The 21,316-nt window shown below is 42.4% G+C and overlaps 1 protein-coding gene across 2 annotated transcripts in view; it reads right to left on the reverse strand.

Annotated features, from left to right (window-relative positions):
• Mga (MAX dimerization protein MGA) overlaps window positions 1–9,220 on the reverse strand; it is an 86,226-nt gene extending 77,006 nt beyond the window's left edge. The window contains exon 1 of one of the 2 annotated variants that reach the window (XM_048459930.3): window positions 9,111–9,220. The gene's annotated coding sequence lies outside the window, so the exon portion shown is untranslated. Of the gene's footprint in view, window positions 1–8,823; window positions 8,919–9,110 lie in introns of those variants that run through there. The other variant, XM_048459929.3, reaches the window with a different exon arrangement.
• Window positions 9,221–21,316: the final 12,096 nt, after the last annotated feature.

The following is a 21,316-nucleotide window of genomic DNA, read 5'->3' on the forward strand; positions in this document are numbered from 1 at the left end:
AGTGCCTGCCACAAACCAGAAGGAATTGAGTGTGGATCCCCAGAATCCATGTAACAAAAGTAAAATAAAATAAAAAACAGTATGATCCAATGAACACCATTGCTGGAGAGTGAGGTGAGGAGACAGGCAGGTCCCTAAAACTCATTGGCTGGCCAGTCTAGCAGAAATGAGCTACAGAGACCTAGTGGTAGAGAAAAAAATATAAATAAAGATGGAAAGAGACCCAGCATAATCTTGGACCCTCATATCCATGCAGAGCTCTATGTATGCACACCCACACCGACATTTGTACACATCCACACTAACAAGTACACATACAAAAACATGGTGGAAAATGATTGGGGAAGACATTAGATGTCAACCTCTGCCCCCCACATGCACACAAACACATACGAAAAAATGGGACTATAGATGCAGTGGAGATGGGGGTGGGGGAAAAATTATATGCATGTAGAATTTGCAAGTCAAGTTCAAGTGATGAAAATTAGCTGAGTGTGGTAGTTCATACCTGCAATTTCAACACTTGAGATGCTGGGGCAAAAACGCCATAGAGTCAATCTTCAATTCAGGAAGGAGAAAAAAGCTGAAAACTGGCATACGAGTGCATGTAACTCTTGAGAATGTAATTATGGATTTAAGAAGTTCAAGTCCTTGACATATGTACCATATCACTCTGCTTTTACTGACATACTTCTTGTTAAGATCAAACTACTCTTTATTGTTACGTTTGAGTTCCTCGACAATTTGCCAAGATCTCCTATACAGAGAAATGCCTTTTATGTCTTTCTTAGGCTCCCCAGGGACTCCTCATATGTGGTCCCTAGATGGAAGGTGCTCAATACATGCTGAATAACAAAATCATCAACTCTACTGTGGACTCACAGACTGAAACTCTCACCCTACAATTCACACCATTAATTCTCCTTCTTATGCAACAGCTGAAAGGACATTCCTGCGGTGGACTGCTGAGTCTACTGAATTTATTACATTAGGTTCCTTTTCTGGCAAAGAGCTCAAAGCACATATGCAATGTTAAAATAGAATTCTTGACTACTGAGAAGGTAGGTGGGAAAGTGGGCAAGAGAAGGAAGAATCTATTGTAACACCTGCTTCCAAAGAATAAACATTATTCAGCCCTAGAGACTAAAAACACTCCTGCCATGTCTTTGAACTGACTTCCTACATTATTTCTTCAAACTTTGTACTGGCTAACTTATATCACAATGAGTATTAGTGAAACTAAAACCTGCCATAATAAGAGTCTAAAAAATCAGGTAGAAATCCATGATTATATATTGTTGGAACTCTTTTGTTTTTGAGACTTTGAGACAAAGTCTCAAGTAGCCAAGGCTGGCTCCAACTCACCTCACTATATAGTCAAAGATGACCCTGAACTCCTGATCCTCCTGCCTCCACCTCCCAAGTGGTTGGATTACATGTCACCATGATCAGTTCATGTGGTATTAGGGATTGAACTCAAGGCTCTGTGCACTCTAGGCAACCACTCTACCAACTGAACTATATCCCCAGATATAATTTTAATTTACATAAAAAATATAAACTTTCTAAGCATTATCATTAAGCATCTGTTTACATGCCAAGCACAAACAATGAAAATATCAAGTGATTTTATATTGTGCTATAAACAAAAGTACAAACAGCAGCTCTGGGAAAGGAAGTAAGACATCAACTTCTACCTATCAAATTGGGAGAAAATACATTGCTACCTAATTTTAATTTTTTTTTAAAGCACAAGTGCAATTTCATTAGAATTTAAGAGAAAAATATAGTACGGGTTAGGAAAGAAATTCCAGCAGCCACCAGGTGATAAAGTCTTGTCTTTCAAGTTAGACATGGATAGAAATACCTTCTAAAGAAAGGAAATCAAACTAGTGGGATGACTAAGTAGGTAAGCGTGCTTGCTTTCAAATTTGAGGACTTTATTGATCCCTGGGATCCACATGGTAAAGGAGAAAATGGACTCCTGAAAAGTGCTCATTCACAAACAAGTATGAGTGTATGAAAACATACACACATACATGCACACACACACAAACCAGAGGCATTAGATATCCTGGCCCTGGAGTTATAGGCAGTTGTGAGCCACCTGACAGAGGTGGTAGGAACTGAACTCAGGTACTCTACAAGAGCAGTAAGTGCTCTTACCTGCTAAGCTATCTCTCAAGCCCCTTTTCTGTTCTTTCTTTTTTTGTTTGTTTTGTTTTTGAAGTCAGAGTTTTTCTATGTAGCCCTGGCTATCCTGAAATTCTCTCTGTACACCAGACCAAGTTGACCTGAAACTCAGACATCACCTGTCTCTGCCTCCCAAGTGCAGGGATTAAAAGTGTGTTCCACCTCTGTCTGACTCTTGACTTTTAAGACAGGGTCACTGTGTAGTACTATGTAACCCAAGCTAGCCTTGAATCTAAAATGATCCTGCTGCTCAGCTCCCTACAGGCTGGGATTACAGTTATTTTTTTTTAAAGAGATTTATTTATTTATTATGTATACAACATTCTGCCTTCATGTATGCCTGCACGCCAGAGAGGGTGACAGATCTCATTACAGATGGTTCTGAGCCACCATGTGGTTGCTGGGAATTGAACTCAGGACCTCTGGAAGAGCAGCCAGTGCTCTTATCCTCTGAGCCATCTCTCCAGCCCTGGGATTACAGTTATTATCCTGACTTTTGTTTTTTGGTTTCTTTCTCTTTTTTAAGATTTATTTATTTATTATGTGTACAGCATCCCTTCCATGTGTGCTTGCATGCCAGAAGGGGGTGCCAGATCTCATTATAGATGGCTGTGAGCCACCATGTGGTTGCTGGGAATTGAACTCAGGACCTCTGGAAGGACAGTTAGTGCTCTTAACCACTGAGCCATCTCTCCAGCCCTGTTTTTTGGTTTCTTTCAGACACGGTTTCATGCAGCCAATGCTGGTCTTGAACTCCTAATCTTCCATCTCTCAAAAAAAAAAAATCGACTAATTTCTGTTTTTTAAAAAATTAACTTTCTCATCAGACAGGGGCAATGCATGCCTTTAATCCCAGCACTTGGGAGGCAGAGGCAGGCAGACCTTTGTGAGTTTGAGGCCAGCCTGGTTTACAGAGCAAGTTCCAGGACAGCTAGGGATATACAGAGAAACCCTGTCTCAGAAAAAATAAAAATAAAAACAAAAAAACAAAGAATAGAAATGGGGGCTTGAAGAGATGGCTCAGGAGTTATGAGAGCTTACTCACTGCCTTCTCAAAGAACCCAGGATCAGTTCCCAGCAGCTCACAACTGCCTATAACTCCCACTCAAGAGAATATGACTCCTTCATCTGGCATCCAAAGGAACCAGCACACATGTTACATTCATATACTCACACATACATACATACAAATAAGAATTTTTCTAAAAAATAGAAGGGGGGGCTGGAGAGATGGCTCAGTGGTTAAGAGCATTGCCTGCTCTTCCAAAGGTCCTGAGTTCAATTCCCAGCAACCATATGGTGGCTCACAACCATGAAATGAGATCTGGTGCCCTCTTCTGGTCTGCAGCACACAGACAGAATATTGTATACATAATAAATAAATAAATAATTTTTAAAAAAATAGAAGGGGGGTGTTGTAAATAGAAGTCTGCTTGTTCGTCCCAGCTGCCCAACTAGTTCAGTTGGTAGAGCATGAGACTCTTAATCTCAGGGTAGTGGGTTCGAGCCCCACATTGGGCGCCAATTGTAAGGTGCAGCCCACATATTCATCCCTGCCACCCTGCTACCTTAGCTCCGAAATAAGCACACAGAAATTATATTCATTAAAACACTGCTTAGCGGGGCGGTGGTGGCACATGCCTTTAATCCCAGCACTCAGGAGGAAGAGGCAGGGGGATTTCTATGAGTTCAAGGCCAGCCTGGTATACAAGAGTTAGTTCCAGAACAGGCTCCAAAGCTACAGAGAAACCCTGTCTGGGGGGGGGGGGGGGGGAGTGGACGACACTACTTGGTCCATTAGATTCTAACTGGTGTCTGCCTCAGGTGGAGGATTCATGGTTTCTCCCTCACTCTGCTTTCTTCCTCCCAACATTCAGTTCAGTTTTCCCTGCCTACCTAAGTTTTGTCCTATCAAAAGGCCAAGGCAGTCTCTTTATTCATTAACCAATAAAAGCAACACATAGACAGAAGGACCTCCTACATCAGTGGGGACTGGAGATGGAAATATGGCTGGAGAGATGGCTCAGAGATTAAAAGCACTGGTTGCTCTTCCAGAGGTCCTGAGTTCAATTCCCAGCAACCACATGGTGGCTTGGTTCACAACAATCTATAGTGAGGTCTGGTACCCTCTTCTGGCCTGTAGGCATACAATGCAAACAGAATATATACATTAATTAAAAAAAATAGGAGTGGGGAAAAAGGGAAGGTAGTGGTGCACAACTTTAATCCCAGCCCTCAGGAGGCAGGGGCAGATGGATCTCTGAGTTCAAGGCCAGCCTGGTCTACAGAGAGTTCCAAGATAGCCAGGGCTACACAAAAAAACCTTATCACGAAAAACAAGACAGACAGACAAAGATCTCATCATGTAGCCCTGGCTAGCCTGGAACCTACTAGGCAGACAAGTCTGCCCTTGAATTCAAAGAGCTCTGTCTTCTTCTGCCTCTTGAATCCTGGAATTAAAGATATGTGCTATCATGTTCAACTCAGATTTTAACATGGGGTTAAAATCTGAACACTTCCCTATTCAACAGCTACTCCTGGCTTGCTAGTAGGCATTTCATGCTCAAAATATCCAACTACATCTGAGCACTCAGGAGGGAAATGTGGGAGGATCATTCCAGTCTTGGTCTATATACAGAGAGAAAAGCCAACCAGGAATAATACGTAGTAAGAACTATCAGAATCATCAATAACAAGCAAACTCTGAGAAAATATCAAACCAAGAGCCTAAAAAGACCTAGCTATCTGAGTATGGTGGAATGTGCCTGAAATTCAAGTATTCAGAAATGGCAGTGTTCCTTCTATGGCAAGAAGGTCAGGTGTTCAAGACCAGCCTAAACTACAAAGCAAGTTTGAGACACATCTAGGCAGGTAAAAAGAAATAAAAATGGGGGATGGAGGCCCCAGTGGTGGTGGCACTGGCAGAGGATCTCTGTTGAGTTTGAGGTCACCCTGGTCTACAGAGCAAGTTCCAGGCCAGGATCCAAAAGCTACACAGAGGAACTCTGTCTCAAAATAAAATGGGAATGGAAACACAGAAACAAGATTGTAACTACAAAAAGTATGTTCTAGTACTACTGCTCAATTTCATCTATTCAAGAGACTGAGGCAAAAGGATAGTATACTCAAAAGATTGAGACAAAAGGATAAAAAAATTCAAACCAATCTGGGCAACAAAGCAAAACTTATCGCAAAATAAGTTTTGAAGGCAAGATTTATTTTTTCCTTTCACAAATCTGAATCTTTATTGTTCTGGGTTTTTTTTTTAACATTTGTTTATTGTGTGTGTCAATATATTGAAACGTGTATCAACGTACACATAGAGGGAGCTAGTTCTCTCCTTCCACCATGTGTATTCCAGGGACTGAAGTCAGATTGTCAGGCTTGGAAGAAACATCTTTACCCACTAAACCATCTCAGTCCAGCCTTAAACCTGTGGTAATCCTGCCTCTGTTTCCCAAGTGCTGAGATTACAGGCATGTGCACTGACCTCTGCTGTTTACTCAATTTTTTCAAAGCAGCAATCTTTTCTTTTCTTTTTCTTTTTTTGTTTTGTTTTGTTTTGTTTTTCAAGACAGGGTTTCTCTGTAGCTTTGGAGCCTGTCCTGGAACTAACTCTTGTAGACCAGGCTGGAGATTCGCCTGCCTCTGCCTCCCTAGGGCTGGGATTAAAGGCATGCGCCACCGCCACCCGGGCAATTTTGCTTTTTAATCAAGACAAGACTCACTATGCAGTCCATGGTGGCCTGAAACTCATCATTAAAGAGGAATCTTAACTTTCCGAAATACTGGAATTAAAAGCATATATACCACTCACTTGGTCCCAAAGTAGTAATTTTCTAATTTCACCCTTTTTGGGGGGTAGGGGAGGAATCAAGAAAGGATTTCTCTATATAGCCCTGACTCTCCTAGAATTCACTCTGTAGACCAGGCTGCCCTTGAACTCACAGAGTTCTGCCTGCCTCTGCCTCCTGAGTGTTGGGATTAAATGAAGAAACCACCACCATCCCTGTCCTAATTCATCTTTTATGTTTAAATAATTAATTCACCTGAGTTTGATTTAAACGTTAAAGTAAGGATTTTTTTTCCCCCAAATGATTAGCTTAATGGTCCAACATAATTTTGGAACATTTTCCACAGGGTATGAAATACCACCTTTGCAAACTAAACTATCTTCTGTTTCTACATTCCTTATTTTGTTTCATTGCCCTGTCTACTTCAAGATTGCTACTTATGTGTGTTGGTTTTCTGCTTTGGAACAGGGTGGAGGTATGTAATCCAAACTAGCCTATTTCTTCTAGATGGCTGAGATTACAGAATAACCATTTTGATTATTAAAGGGTTTTTAATATATTCACTAATACAAAAAGAACCCATGCTCATTTTTCTTTTTCAAAAATGTTGCTAAAAGCTGGAGAGATAATTCAGTGCTAAGAGCATTTACTGCTCTTGCAGAAGAGCTGAGTTTATTTCTTACCACCCACACCATGCAGCACACAACTGACTTGAACTCTATGTCCAGGAGTATCCAGTGCCTCCGGCCTCTAAGAACAGACAGACAGAGAGACACAATTTAAAGTAAAATTTAATTTAAAAATTCTCCTACTCTATAGCTGTACTTTTCCAATAAATTTTGGAAGACTTGAGATGTAGGTCAGTTGGTAAAATGCTTGCCTGGTTCCACTGTGTTCCACTTCAGTATTGAACAGACCAAATGTGGGTACTGTAATACACACCTTTAAACCAGGAACACAAGGGATAGAAGCAGGAGAATCAGTAATTCAAGATCATCCCTGGCTATATAGTAAGTTCAAGATCCACAAGGCTTACACAGAACCCTGTCTCAGACAAGAAATTGAAAAGAAAAAGAACATACACAATACTTAGAAACCCAGGCTATAAAAATGTTATTAGCATTTAATTCCAGTATTTGGGAGGTAGAGACAGGTAGATCTGAGTTCGAGGCCAGTCTGATCTTCAGAGTGAATTCCAGGATGGTCAGACACACAAAGAAACCCTGTCTTAAAAACCAAAAAGGGGTGAGCTATTTGTGTAATTATTCAAAAGTGACACCTACTGATTGCTCAATGAATATTCTCCAAATTGTTTCCACAAAAACCCAAGACATTTTAAGTAAAGATAAATCAAAAGATACTATAAACTATAAACAGTAGTACATAGGGGGTGAAGTCCTGTGAGCTGAGCTCCTGTCTAGTGTGCTTGAGGCCCTGGGCTTGATCCCTGACTCCCTAAAAAATAATTTAAGAAAATGTTAAGTGCGTTATTTGCCAGGCATGGTGTGGTGCACAACTTTAATCCAGCACTGGGGAGTCAGAGAAAAAGGATCTTTGAGTTCAAGACAAGCCTGGTCTACAGGGCAAGTTTCAGGGCAGAGAGGACTATAGAGAGAGAGAGAGACCCTGTCTCTAAAAGTTAAAAAACTGAAAATTATAAAACGTGTTATTAGTAGTGATTATCAATGTATAATTTATAGGTTTCTCATTTCTACAAAGCCTTGACCTTGATAAAACGAAGGCTGGATGATAGAAAGATTCAACATTTTCACAAGTGTTAAGTCTAGGCCCTTTCAGACAGCTTTATAAAACAAATATACAGCAAAAACGGAAGTGATCAAGACAGATAAAGCCAGAAGGCATGGTGGTACATGCCTTTAACTCCAGCACTTGAACAAAATCTCTGTTAACTCGAAGCCAGCCTGGTTTACATTGCCTCAAAATGAAGAGGTACATGGAGTGGTTGAGGGAAAAGCTTGTCCGGTAATAAATATCAATAATTTGTTCACTGTGGCCTAAAACCTTCTAAATTCTAAGCAAGCATTCTGCAACTGAGCCTCACTCCCCATTACCACCTGTCATTTTGGTTTTCTGCGCATAACTGCGGCCAGGGAATCTTGGGTCTTAATAAGACCTTATGAGACAATCATCTCTACCTTGCTTTTAAACTATACATAGGAAGATTACAAAACTGGCCAAAGGCGGGGATCCTGTATCTAGCCTCCCAGATTAAGGTTCATTCCACTGCACCGCACAGCTTCTCAGGGATGCTTGCCAGGCTTCGAGAAGGGAGGGGTAAAAGTGGACCATCAGGCCTCTCAGCAAAGTCGCTCGAAATCACAGGCTCGCGAGCCGCGGACACGTGACTCGCCACGCCCCGTGCCTCCCCCTACCCCGCTCCAGCAGCACGCGCTGCCAACCTCATCATGTGACCTTCACGCGGCCCCAGCGTTGCCCCTGCTAGGCGACTGTTTCCAGCAGCCATTTTGCCGAGAACTTGTCTCCGGTGCTCGCGCAGGAGCCGGGCGAACACAACGTCGCCGGCAGATTTTTCAGGCCGCACACGCGCTTCGAAAGAGCGCACCACCAGTGAGGGCCCGCCCGAGCCTCACGGAACACGTCGCACCCCGGGGCGCCAGGAGGGCTGCGGGTGCGCCTCGGCCGGCGATAGGCTGCGGCGCGCACGTGACGCCACGGCGCCCCCCTCCACTCACCCTCGCCGTCCCCCTGCCCACGAAAACACCCACGACAGACTCTCCACGCCTCGGGCCGGGTACACGCTACTGGGCGCGTAGGGACGAACGGAGCGCGTGACAAACGAGGCGCCTGCGCGTACCTGCCGGGTGGACGGGAGTCGGCCCACGCCGCGCCGCTCCGGGGTCCCGGGATCGTCGCGCTGCCGGACCACCGGCTGGTCATTGGCTGCCGGGCCCAGTCACGTGCCGCTCGCGGGCCCGCCCACGGCCGCTAATCACCTGGCACGGTGCTCGAAGCGGCACCGAAAGTGGCTTGCACGCGCAAGGGGAGCGTGGCCGCAAGACCTCCTTCTGCCCTTTGCGGGGTGGTATCCGTAAAGGGGAACCGAGAAAGTGGGGTCCCGGAACTAAGTAAGATCACACCTACCGGCTTAACTTCGCCTGCCCCTCCAGGAGCCGTGAACCATCGCCCTTGGGCGCTCCCCGTTGCACGCCGGGATGCGTCTGGCGCCCCTCAGTGTGCTGCAGAGCATGCCGGGAAAGCCACCTCTCCCGTTTTCCTGGCTGTCACCTCTCGGGCTTTGCTTTGGTGTCCCTTTGAAAGCCGGTCCCTGGACGAGGCGGCTTGGGTAATTACTGGACTGTGACAGTACACCAGGCACTTTCAGTCCCTCCTCCCCTACTTGTTTGATCGGTGTGTTCTTGGGAAAACCGCTCAGCCTGTCTTCGTGGAGCACTGGCTGCTGACAGTGACCGTTGTAGAAAAATAGCTAGGGTATTTACCTACATGAACCACCGGCCTTTCGTGGTCAATGGACTAGAACGCTGACTTGAATCCGGTCTACCACAATCTCCACTTAAGAATGGTTGTAATTCTTAGAATTTCTCTAGGAATAGTCGACCTTTCTCAATAAGCTTATTGTTGTGGAAATAGGACTAGGGTTGTGTTTTATTTTTTTAAAGGATCGACAGCACGTCCCCAGCATAGACCCTGGTTTACCTAAACAATTTGTAGCACATTGGAATTACGAAAAAAAAAAAAAAAAACCACGTGCTAACACTAAGAAAAGGTGGGCTTATACTAGAATGAGTTGGTTTTGGAATGCATTAGCAAATTCCCCGCTGAGCGGAACCTAGCATTCTACCCACAGTGAAGCCCCTGCTTACAGTAATTCACACCTCTTCTGCTTTGAACTACACTTACCAGCATTGAGGTTGGCAAAACTGTGGTAAGTCAAAGGATGATCAGCTTGAGAAATCCTGACTCTCACAAGGTCACAGTTATAGACTAGACGTTAGTTAAGAGGTCTATTTACAGTATTACAAGCCAAAACCTAATGTAAGAGCACACTCCTAGTCACAAGGTACTCATCACTCTAATATCAAAATTAATTCCTGGACAAGAAACCAAAAGCATTAAATAAACACGTGTTATCATATCTGTTGAAGCTTATTTTAAGAAACCTGTCTTTATATTTAACTCTAGCAACAACTCTGAAGCTACTAATATTACCATCCCTTAGTGACTCCTGGAAATCAGAGAAAATATATTTTAATATGTTCTCTAGGCAAATTGATAAACTGGGTTTAATATCCACTCTCTAGAGCTAGGAATGTAGCTCAGTTGGTAGAGGGCTTGTCTAGTATGCAGAAAGCCATAAGTTCAGTCCTCTGTGCCCCAGATAAACCATATTTAGTGGCACACATCTGTAATCCCAGCACTTGACAGGCAAAAGCAAGAAGGCCAAAAATTCTAGGGCATCCTTAGCTACAGCCAGTTTGAGACCACTCAAGGTTACATAACACTTTATCTCAAAAATAAAATTCATAGACTGTAATAGAAAGAGCCTTGAAGTCTGATAGATGTGACAGCTTGTGATTCACTTCCTGACTATGAACAGACTTCGGAACTTTATAAAAATCCAGTTCCTTTAGTTAAAAAAAAAAAAAAGGAAAGGAAGGAAGAGAGAGAGAGAAATAGAGAGAAGAAAAAAGAACTAGAGACACTCTTACCTAGTATTTGGATTGTCATAATGATTTTGAGGGAAAAAAATTTAGAATATTTGTCATAGTTCTTGATTACAAAACATTCTAAAATGTCAGTAGTAATTGTTGGTGATGGTTGCATTTGAACACAGTCCTGTTCTCTGTCCAGTACAACATATTCTTTGTTTGTTTTTAGGATATTTCTATTTTTATTTTGTGTGTATGAGTGTTTTCCTGCATGTATGCATCTGTAGCACACGAGTGCCTAGTGCCCACAGAAAAGCCAGAAGGGGGCATCAGATCTTCTGTTGTTAGCCTCCATGTAAATGTTGGAAACCAATTGCGGTAGAAAGTCTTGCAGTCACTGGGGCGTGGCCTCGTATACTATATATGCGGATGTAGAGCATGCATCGGATCTCTCTCTCTTTTCTGGCTATGGGATTCGGTTTCTGATCTTCATTTCAGCAGAGGATTCTGATTTGTGAGCCTACCCCTAAATAAATAACTGTCTATTTCTTAATTCTGAGAAGTGTGGATTTCTTTTAAGTGTCCTTTCACAACCAAACCTCTGCAAAAACAACAAGTGCTGTAATCACTATGCCATCTCTCCAGTTTATTTTTTTTTTTTTTGAGATTTATTTATTATTACATATACAGTGTTCTGTCTGTCTGTATGCTTGCTGGCCAGAAGAGGGCACCAGATCTCATTACAGACAGCTGTGAGCCACCATGTGGTTGCTGGGAATTGAACTCAGAACCTCTGGAAGAGAAGTCAGTGCTGTTAAATTCTGAGCCATCTCTCCAGCCCCCTCCAGTTTATTTTTTTAAGAGGAGGTCTCACTGTATAACCTTTGTTTGTTTGTTTACTTTTCAAGACAAGATTTCTCTGTGTAGTCCTGACTGTCCTGGAACTCACTGTGTAGACTAGGCTGGCCTCGAACTCACAGAGCTCCACCTGCCTCTGCCTCCCAAGTGCTGGGATTAAAGACCTGTGCCACCATTTCCCTGCTGGAAATTTCTATGGAAACCAGGCTGTCTGTGACCTCCCAGAGATCTGCCACCAGACTGCTGGGATTAAAGGTATGCTTTAATCCTGCATTGTACCCCATCAGGGCAGTACAATATGTTCTTTTCTTTTCTTTTTTTATGTTTTCTTTTGAAATAGGGTCTCTCTTTCTGAATCTTGGAATTTACAGTGTAGATCAGGTGTGCCTTGAACTCACAAAGTTCCACCTGTCTCTACCTCCCCAGTACTGGGATTGAAGGTGTGTCACACCTAGCCTACTATAACATACTCTTGATTTTTTTTTCTTGATTTCTTTTCTTGAATTTTTGTTCTTTCCCTCCCCTCGATGGTGCTAGAGGAGCACTAACAGATTCTTTTTTGTTGTTATTATGGTTTTTCAAGACAGGGTTTCTCTGTGTATCTTTGAAGCCAGTCCTGGAACTCACTCTATAGACCAGGCTCAGAGATCACCTGCCTCTCCCTCCCAAGGGCTAGGATTAAAGTTTTGTGCCACCACCGCCCAGCCACTAATACATTCTAATATTGTAGATCTCTTTGGGACTTCCTGTACTTCAGATACTATCCATCTGTTGGGAAACATACCATACATTAGCTCCTGTCTCAAGTATTTTCTTCTTTTATTTTTATTTATTTATCTATTTGGGTTTTATTTTATTTATTTACTTTTAAACAGGTCTTATGTAGCTCTGGCTGTCCTAGAACTCATTATGTAGACCAGGTTAGCCTCAAATTCACAGAAAACCTCCTGCCTCTGCCTCCTAAATGCTGAGACTAAAGGCATGCGCCACCATGCCTAGCATGAGTACTGGTAGTTGCAAAACTTCTGTTTCTTTGTTGTTTGCTGTTCTAGGGATGTGGGAGGTCCTTCTGTCTATTTGTTGCTTTTATTGGTTAATGAATAAAGAAACTGGCTTGGCCTATATCATGGGAGGAGGAAGGCTGAGTTAGAGAGAAGCCATATAGAGCCACCGCCAAAATCAGACATGCTAAAACTTTGTCGGTAAACCACTTCCATGTGGCGATAAACAGATTAATAGAAATGGGTTAAATTAATATGTAAGAGTTAGCCAATAAGAAGCTAGAGCTAATGGGCCAAGCAATGATTTAATTAATACAGTTTTGTGTGATTATTTCAGGTCTAATCTAGCCTGGCAGCCAGGAACCAACAAGCAGCCCTTCCTACTACATTCTAGGGTTTTTTGGGGGGAGGAGAGGGGCTTGTTGTTTATTTTGTTTTGTTTTGACTCATTGTTGTTTAGTTTCTTTTGTTTTGTTTTGACTCATTCATGGCAATCCTACTGCCTCTGTTGTCTCCTGAACACTGAAAATAATTTTCATACTATTCTCAAATATTTTACTCATTACTTTACTTCAAAGAATATGGTATAATTATTCATCCTAGTGCCTTTGAAGTGGAAAGTGAGTATATGACTTTTTACCAATAAAATATAAATGGGAATTTTGTGAATCACTTCTGGGAAGAAACTTTAATTTATCAATACAGAGTTCAACCATTCTGTCTTCCCTGCAGCTATGAGCAATGCTCCACCTGGTGGTTATTCCATATCAGCTTTGGTCTCTTTTGAGGATGACACAGAGCAGATTACCTCAGTCCGACTGCAATGACTATGTAACGTGAGCAAGATCTAACTTCCAATAAGACTCTCATCAGATTTGCACTTGTCTGTTACAACACAGAACACACTCAGTGGCACAAAAACAGAAGTTGCTAAATCTCGAAAATCCCATAAAAGAAAGGTACCAATCGCCAGTGTCCAAGTTGTGACACAATCTTAGAAGGAAACTCTTGGCAGTCCTTGCAGTCCCCACACTGGGGGGACCGAGACAGGAGGAGCAAGAGTTTGAAGCCAGCCTGGGCTACATAACAAAATGTCTCAAGAAACTAAGGCCTGGGTATCTATCAAAGTGGAAAGCACTTGCCTAGCATGCCCAAAACCCAGGGTTTAATTCTTAGCAGTGCTAAGGAAGGAGGGGCCAGCAGCCAGGGACACAGCTTATTCATGGAGTGCCTATGTAGCATGTGTGAGGTTTTGGTTCCCCAGTACAGCAAAGAGAGAGGGAGTGGAGCAGGGAAGGATGGAGGGACCAAGGGAGACAACAGACTAACTAGCAGCATTGAGAGACAACTTTTAGATTATAACCCAAAGAAAGAACATTCACTGGAGCCTTAGATAGGGATATTTCATTTGGGGGAGGGACATGTTTAATGTCCTTTGGTTTTATTTTTGACTTTATTTATGTGTGTCAGGATGTGTCACCTGCCATGGTGCAGGTGACAGGTGTGAGGTCAGAGGACAACTTCTGCTTCCATCATGTGGGTCTGGGGACTCAAACTCAGTCAGTCAGGTGTAATGGTATATTATTTGTAGGTTGATAAATAAATCCTGCCTGAAGACCAGAGGCAAAGCTAAAGCCACCAGAGGTCAGGCAATGGTGACACACACCTTTAATCCCAGGATTTGGGAAACAAGAGTCAGATGGAGTTCTGTGAATTCAAGGCCACCCTGGGATATACAAGATCAATGCAGAAACAAATCCAGGTAGTGGTGGCTCACACCTTTAATACCAGTCCTAGAGGGAATATAAAATGGGAGGAGAGGAAGGCTTAGTATGCATAGTTTACGATTACCCAGCCTTGGTAGAGGTCAGACTTCTTTAGTGGCTTGGTTGTTTTGCTTTTCTGACCTTCGGGTTGAACCTCAATTTCTGTCTCTGGGGTTTTATTATTCATGCTACAGTCAGGCTTGGCCTCAGGCACTCACTGAGCCATTTGTCAGCCCCACTTTTTGTTTGTTGTTTGTTTATTTAAACTATATAACTATTTAGTTCAGGCTAGCATCCAATTTGTAAGCCTCCTGACTCTACCTCCCAAGTGCTAAATTGCACCTCTGTGCCCAACCAGTCATTGCTATGTTATGATCTTGTTTTATTTCCTTTCCTTTTATGACTACAAATAAAAGTTTATTGAACAAAATTAAGGCCTTTATATTTCATAGTTTACTAAGGCTAGAGAAACACTGGGTTATTTTAGTTCTTCTCAAAAATTCTGTCTTTACTTCACCAGCCACTGAAACGACTTGACAAAATGCCCCTACAAAACACTTCCAGCAGCAACAACCTACCCATTTATGTAGGAGTTGTGTAAGGGGTGTTGAAACAGGTCTCACTATGTAGCTTTGGCTGTCTTGGAACTCACTCTGTAGAACAGGCTGGCCTCGAACTCAGAGATCCACCTGCCTCTGCCTCTGCTTCCTGAGTCCTAGGTTTAGAGGCATGAGACACCACATCTGACTCTTACCCATCATTTTCAAATTCAGCAAAACCAATGTCATGCCTGCTGGATACCAAATGAACTTCTTGGGATAGATTAAGCAGCAAGAATAAAGTCATCTCATTAGTCTCTTTCAGTAATAAGGAATAAAAGTTAATTTGACTGTAATCAGAGACCTGAGGATTTGGTTTCTAATTTCCTTGGATATTGACTGGATTTGGTATTCCCTGGCCAGCCCTTTATGTTTGCAGTTATCAAATCATTTCCACAGTTTTAACTTTCTTCGTTCTTTTCCTTTCTCCTCTTCTCCCTTTGAAAATGGCTGGCTGTGAAGCTCTGGCTGGCCTGGAATTCACTATATAGACCAGGTTAATCCTGAATTCAGAGATCTGTCTCTGCCTCTCAAGTGCCAGGATTAAAGATGTGCACCGCCAGGCTAGGACCCTTAGCTTTTTTTTCCTCCCTCCCTCCCTGCCTTTTCCTTCTCTTGTCAACAAAAGTATCAAGCACTTTAGATATTATGTCAAATTTTTGGTTGTTTTTTAAATATTTGTTTATTGCCAGGTAGAGGCAAGAGGAATCTCTATGAGTTCTAGGCCAGCTGAATCTACATAACAAACTCCAGGACAGTTAGGCTGAAATGAAGGGACTCTGTCTTTTTTTAAAAAAAATTGTTTATTTTTACTTTTTTTATGTGTATGAGTCTTTTGCCTTCATGTATGTATATGTGCCATGTGTGCCTGGTGCATGTAGATGTCAGAATAGGGCACCAGATCCCCTGGAACTGGAATTATAGATGGTTGTGAACCATCATGTGAGTGCTGGGAACTGAACCTTGGTCCTCTATAAGAGGAGTGAGTGTTCTTAACTGCTGAGCCATCTCTTCAGCCCCCAGAGTCTGTCTTTATGGTGCATGCGCACACACACGCACACCACATGTTTTTAAAGAAGTAGAACTGTGAGTAAGGCACATGCCTGTAGTCCCAGCAAGTGGTAGGTAGAGCTTCAGTTGTACAAATTAACACCTGCCTGAACTACTAAAATAGGGGGCTGGAGGGATGGTTCAGGAATTAAGAGCTCTGGCTACGCTTCCAGAGGACCTGGGTTTGAGTCCCAGGATCCATGAAGCAGCTCACAACTGTGACTCTACTTCCAGGAGATCCAATGGCCCCTTCTAGACTCAGGGGGAACCAAGTATCCAGTTCCTACATGTAGACAAAACACACATACATATAAAAATTGATTAAAATTCAAAATAGGGCAGACAGTATAGCTCAGTGGATTAAAAGCGCTTGCCACCAAGCCTGATGACCTGAGTTCAGTCCCCAGGACCCACCACAACGGTCGAAGGAGAGAACCAACTCCACAAGTTATTTCCTGACCTCCACATTCATGCTGTGGCATATATTTGCCCATACACACAAAAATAAATAATAGTTGATGTGGGACAATTCTATATTCTGTCAATTATATTTTAAATAAACACTGATTGGTCAGTAACCAGGCAGGAAGTATAGGCGGGACAAAGGAGAACAGGAGTATTCTGGGAGGAAGGAATCTCTTTCTGCAGTCCTGCCCAGATCACTGAAGAAGCAGGATGTGACCTGCCCCACTGAGCCATGTGGCTAACATAGATAAGAATAATGGGTTAATATGAGTTATAAGAGTTAATAAGTAGCCAGAGCTAGTGGGCCAATCAGTTTATCATTAATATAGACTCTCTGTGTGATTTTCTTTGGGGCCCAATGGCTGTGGGACCTGGTGGGAGGACAGAAACCCCAATAAGCAGGCCCCTCATGTTATAAAAAGTAATATTTTAAAAAGAATCAAGTTTGGTGGCTCATGATTGGAAGACAGAAGAATCATGAGTTCAAGCGAGTTTCAGGTTAAGAGCCTATCTTGAAAGGGAAGTAGGGGATGGTAGCACACACCTCTAATCCCAGTACTACAGACACAGAGGCAGGTGGGTCTCTGCAAGTGTGCATACTAAGTTCCAGGTCAGCAGGGCTATATAAAGCGAGACCATATTTTAAAAAAATGTTGGAACTTGATTATAATTTAGTGGTAGACTACTCTGAAGTGACAGATAGGGATTGGAGAGTGAGCTCAGCAGGTAAGAGCACACACTACTCTTCCACGGGACCAGAATTCAGATCCCAACACCCAGCTCAAGCCAGTCTCAGTTGTCTGGATCTTCAGCTCTAGTGCCTCCAGCTCCTTCTGGCTTCCACAGGACACCACAATCAGGTGCACATAGCCCTGCAAAAACCACACATGCACATAATTAAAAATAAATCTTTTTAAATGAATAAAACTAATAAATATCAAGGATGTGGAGAAATTGGAACCCTTGTGTGCTGCTGGTGGGAGTGTAAAATGGTGCAGCTGCTGTGAAAAACAGTATGGCATTTCTTCAAAACACTAAAAATAAAATGCCATATGGTCCAGCAGTCCCACTTCCAGTATTTACCCAAAGAAATTGAAGGCGGGGTCTTGTTTTTCCTTTTTCTTTTTGAGGCAGGGTTTCTCTAGGTAGCCCTGGGTATACTGGAACTCATATATAGACTAGGCTGGACTCAAACTCACAGAGATCCACCTGCCTCTCCATTGCTGGGATTAAAATCACACTCCACAACACCCAGATTTGTTTTAGTTTTATTGTTGTTTTGGAGACAATCTCTCTCTCTTCCCCCCTCTCTCTCTCTCTCCCTCTCTCTCTCTCTCTCTCTCTCTCTCTTTCTCTCTCTCTCTCTCTCTCTATCTATCTTGTTTGTTTGCTTTTATTGGTGGTGGTGGTGGTGGTGGTTGTTTTTTTGAAACAGGGTTTCTCTGTGTAAGAGTTCAGGCTGTCCTAGAACTTGCTCTGTAGACCAGGCTGGCCTCAGACTCACAGATATCCTCCTGCCTCTGCCTCCCAAGTGCTGGGATTAAAGCCATGCACCACCAGCGCCCGACAGAGAGGGTCTCTTGACCCCAGTCTAGCCTGAAACTATGTACTCAAAGGTGACCTCAAGCTCTTGATCCATCTGCTTCCACCTCCCAAATGATAGAATCACACTGACTTTGCCATTGTACCCAGCTGTTAAAAAAGATGAGTTTTGTTGCTGCTGTTTAAAAGTAAAGGGCGGGGGGGGGGGGGATGAGCCAGGCAGTAGTGCCACACACCTTTAATCCCAGCACACAAGAGACAGAGGCAGTGAATCTCTGTGAGTTTGAGGCCAGCTTGGTCTACAGAGAGAGTTCCAGGATAGGCTCCAAAGCTCCCAAAGCTATACCGAGAAACCATGTCAAAAAAAAAGAAAGGGGGGGGGGGCTGGAGAGATGGCTCAGTGGTTAAGAGCATTGCCTGCTCTTCTAAAGGTCCTGAGTTCAATTCCCAGCAACCACATGGTGACTCACAACCATCTGTAATGAGGTCTGGTGCCCTCTTCTGGCCTTCAGGCATACACACAGACAGAATCATGTATACATAATAAATAAATAAACATTTTTTTTTAAAAAAAAAAAGGGATCTCACTATGCAGCTCAAACTGGCCTAGAACTCCAAGCTAGCCACAAAAATCTACCTGCCTCTGTCTTCTGAATACTGAGATTAAAAGTCATGGGTCACAGCAAACAGGGTGTTAAAGAGATTATTTGTACACCAACAATCATAGCAACATTTCTGGCAATATTTGAAAAGTGGAAGCAGCAAATATATATCAATAAATGAATGGAAATATTCTTGGGTTTTTTTTTTATTTGAGGCAGGGTTTCACTGTATAGTCTTAGCTATCCTGGAACTTGCTCTCTGTAGATCAGGTTGGTCTCTAACTCAGAGATTTACTGATAATGCCTCCCAAGTGCTGGGAGTAAAGGTGTTTTCTACCACCACCCAGCATCTTTTTTTAATAAAAAAAAATAAATTTAAAAAAGATTATGAATATTTTATCTACAAGTATGCCTGGGTACCATATGCATACAGTTCCCAAAGAGACCAGAAGAAGGCAATGAACTCCCTGGGGACTGGAGTTATAAATATTTCTGAACTGTGATGTGGGATTTCCCTCTGTATGCTGTGATTACCATTGATAAATAAAGGAACTGCTTTGGGCCTTTAGAAGAGCTATGGGGGGAAACTAGGCAGGGAAAAATAAGCTGAATGCTGGAAGAAAGAAGGTGGTTTCAGAGAGAAGCCATGTATCCCTGCCAGAACTTTATCCAGTAAACAACAGCTTTGTGGCAATAAACAGAGTAATAGAAATGGGTTAAATTAATATGTAAGAGTTAGCCAATAAGAAGCTAGAGCTAATGAGCCAAGCAGTGATTTAATTAATACAGTTTCTGTGTGATTCTTTTGGGGCTGAGCAGCCAGGAACCAACAAGAAATCTCCTCCAAAAAATTGGCGCTCAACGTGGTGGACTAAATTTTTGTAAAACCTGAGAGGGCTTGGAAATGAACTCTAGACGTGAAAAGACAAAGTTTAGCTGTGGCTTGCCACAGCTCCTTTAAAAGAGGTTTTCCTGATTCAGTAGTAGCAGGAAAAAGTCACACCATTTTGAAATGCCGGCTTTCTGGGCCATGCTGCCAGCGCAAACTCTGACTCTTTCAGGCTGTAGGTATGACTACAGAGCATTTGAGTGGGGTTTGTGAGCAGACTGCTGCAGCTTGCTTAATGGCGGCATGAACTAGCTGTGTGCCTGAGAATGGGACTGTGGGCATGGCTCTCAGAGGCAGCAAACAGCTCCTCCATGCCGGGCTGGGCAGGGCAAGCAGAAAGTACAGTATAAAATCTAGTAATGGCACCACTTAAGTTTTTAAGAAGCACTTAGCATTTTAAGAAGCACTCCTGGACAATAAGGAATTACAGATACACAATAGGATAGATTAAGACATAAAAGAGCTCTAGATGGGTCACAGTATTGGACAAATATACATAGGCTTGGTAGAGAGAAGAAAAGGAGTACAGAGAGTTATAAAAAGAAATAGATTAAACGGAGTAAAGAAAAATAAGCCATGTAAAGATGGAAAATTCATAGAAAGTCTGTATTTTGTATATTATTGTGTTTTCTTTGAATTTTTTTGAATTTCTTTGAATATATGTACTTTATATATACTTTAAAGGTATCTTGACTTCAGAATTTGAATCTAAGAATATATTGCTTTGGAAAAGAGGTTCTTTTGTTTCTACAGAGAATGAGAACCTATGGAATCCTTCCAGACTAATGTGTTTTGATGGACCAAGACCTCCTGAAAGGTTGCCTTGAACACCCCTCAAAAAAATTACTTCGCTCAATAAACAGCAGGAAGGAGTTTGGACAGAACTATGCCCATATTCCCAAATATTTCTATAAATGTTTGTTTACATTTAAAGGGAGATAATGCTAGAGATTTGCACTGGTATAGATCTTGTTCTATTGATACAAATTTAAGGTCAATTTTGTTATGCTGTGTATATGTATTTCTGCTCTTGATTAAGGTATTGTGCTTATGTAGCACATTTAAAAATGTAATGAATAAAAAAATACACTTTAATAGATAATCATCTGTAATAGTCATGCATATAGCCATGTTAGTTATATTTTCTCAATGAATAGATATGTATTTCAGATGGATAGGCCTTTTTTTTTCGATTTTTTCAAGATAGGGTTTCTTGGTTTCTCTGTAGCTTTGAAGCTTGTCCTGGAACTAGCTCTTGTTGACCAGGCTGACATCAAACTCACAGAGATCTTCCTGCCTCTGCCTCCCGAGTGCTGGGATTAAAGGTGTATGGCTGTATCCACCACCCAGCTGGATAGGCATTCTTCAAACCTTTCAAAGACTACAGAATATGACATTTAAAATGTTTAAGAATTTAGGTCTTTTCATGACAATGAGACACATCTGTTCCTGGGAGCACCAGTCTACTTCAAGTGTAAGATGGGCATTGAAGAGGCTTCTTATGGAGTTGCTTAGCCATTTGGGCAAGAAACTGCTCTTGCCTAGATTGCTTGATGAACTGGACGTGCAGGACCTGCAGAAAAGTGACTGCTGAACTTGCCTAATGGTGAGGGATGATCCTTCAAGATTCCTGCTTCATAAAAGAGTCTGCTAGACATTCTGCAGGACACAGAAGAAAGTGACTAACAAACTGCCAATACAGGCAGAACTGTTTTTGAAATTTCCTGCTTTATGGAAAAGTCTGCTAGATACTATGGGCCTGTAGGATGAAGATGGATGCCCCAATGGTACAGAAGAACTTTGGGTGACTGTACAGGCAGTGAGAGGTGACTGTCAATTCTATAGTTTTGAAAGTTGCTTACAATGCACTTCCCATTTACTTAGGTAATATTATATCCTTCTGGAGTC

This window comes from Myodes glareolus, chromosome 10 (assembly GCF_982192425.1).
Source record: "Myodes glareolus chromosome 10, mMyoGla1.1, whole genome shotgun sequence".
NCBI lineage: Eukaryota > Metazoa > Chordata > Mammalia > Rodentia > Cricetidae > Myodes > Myodes glareolus.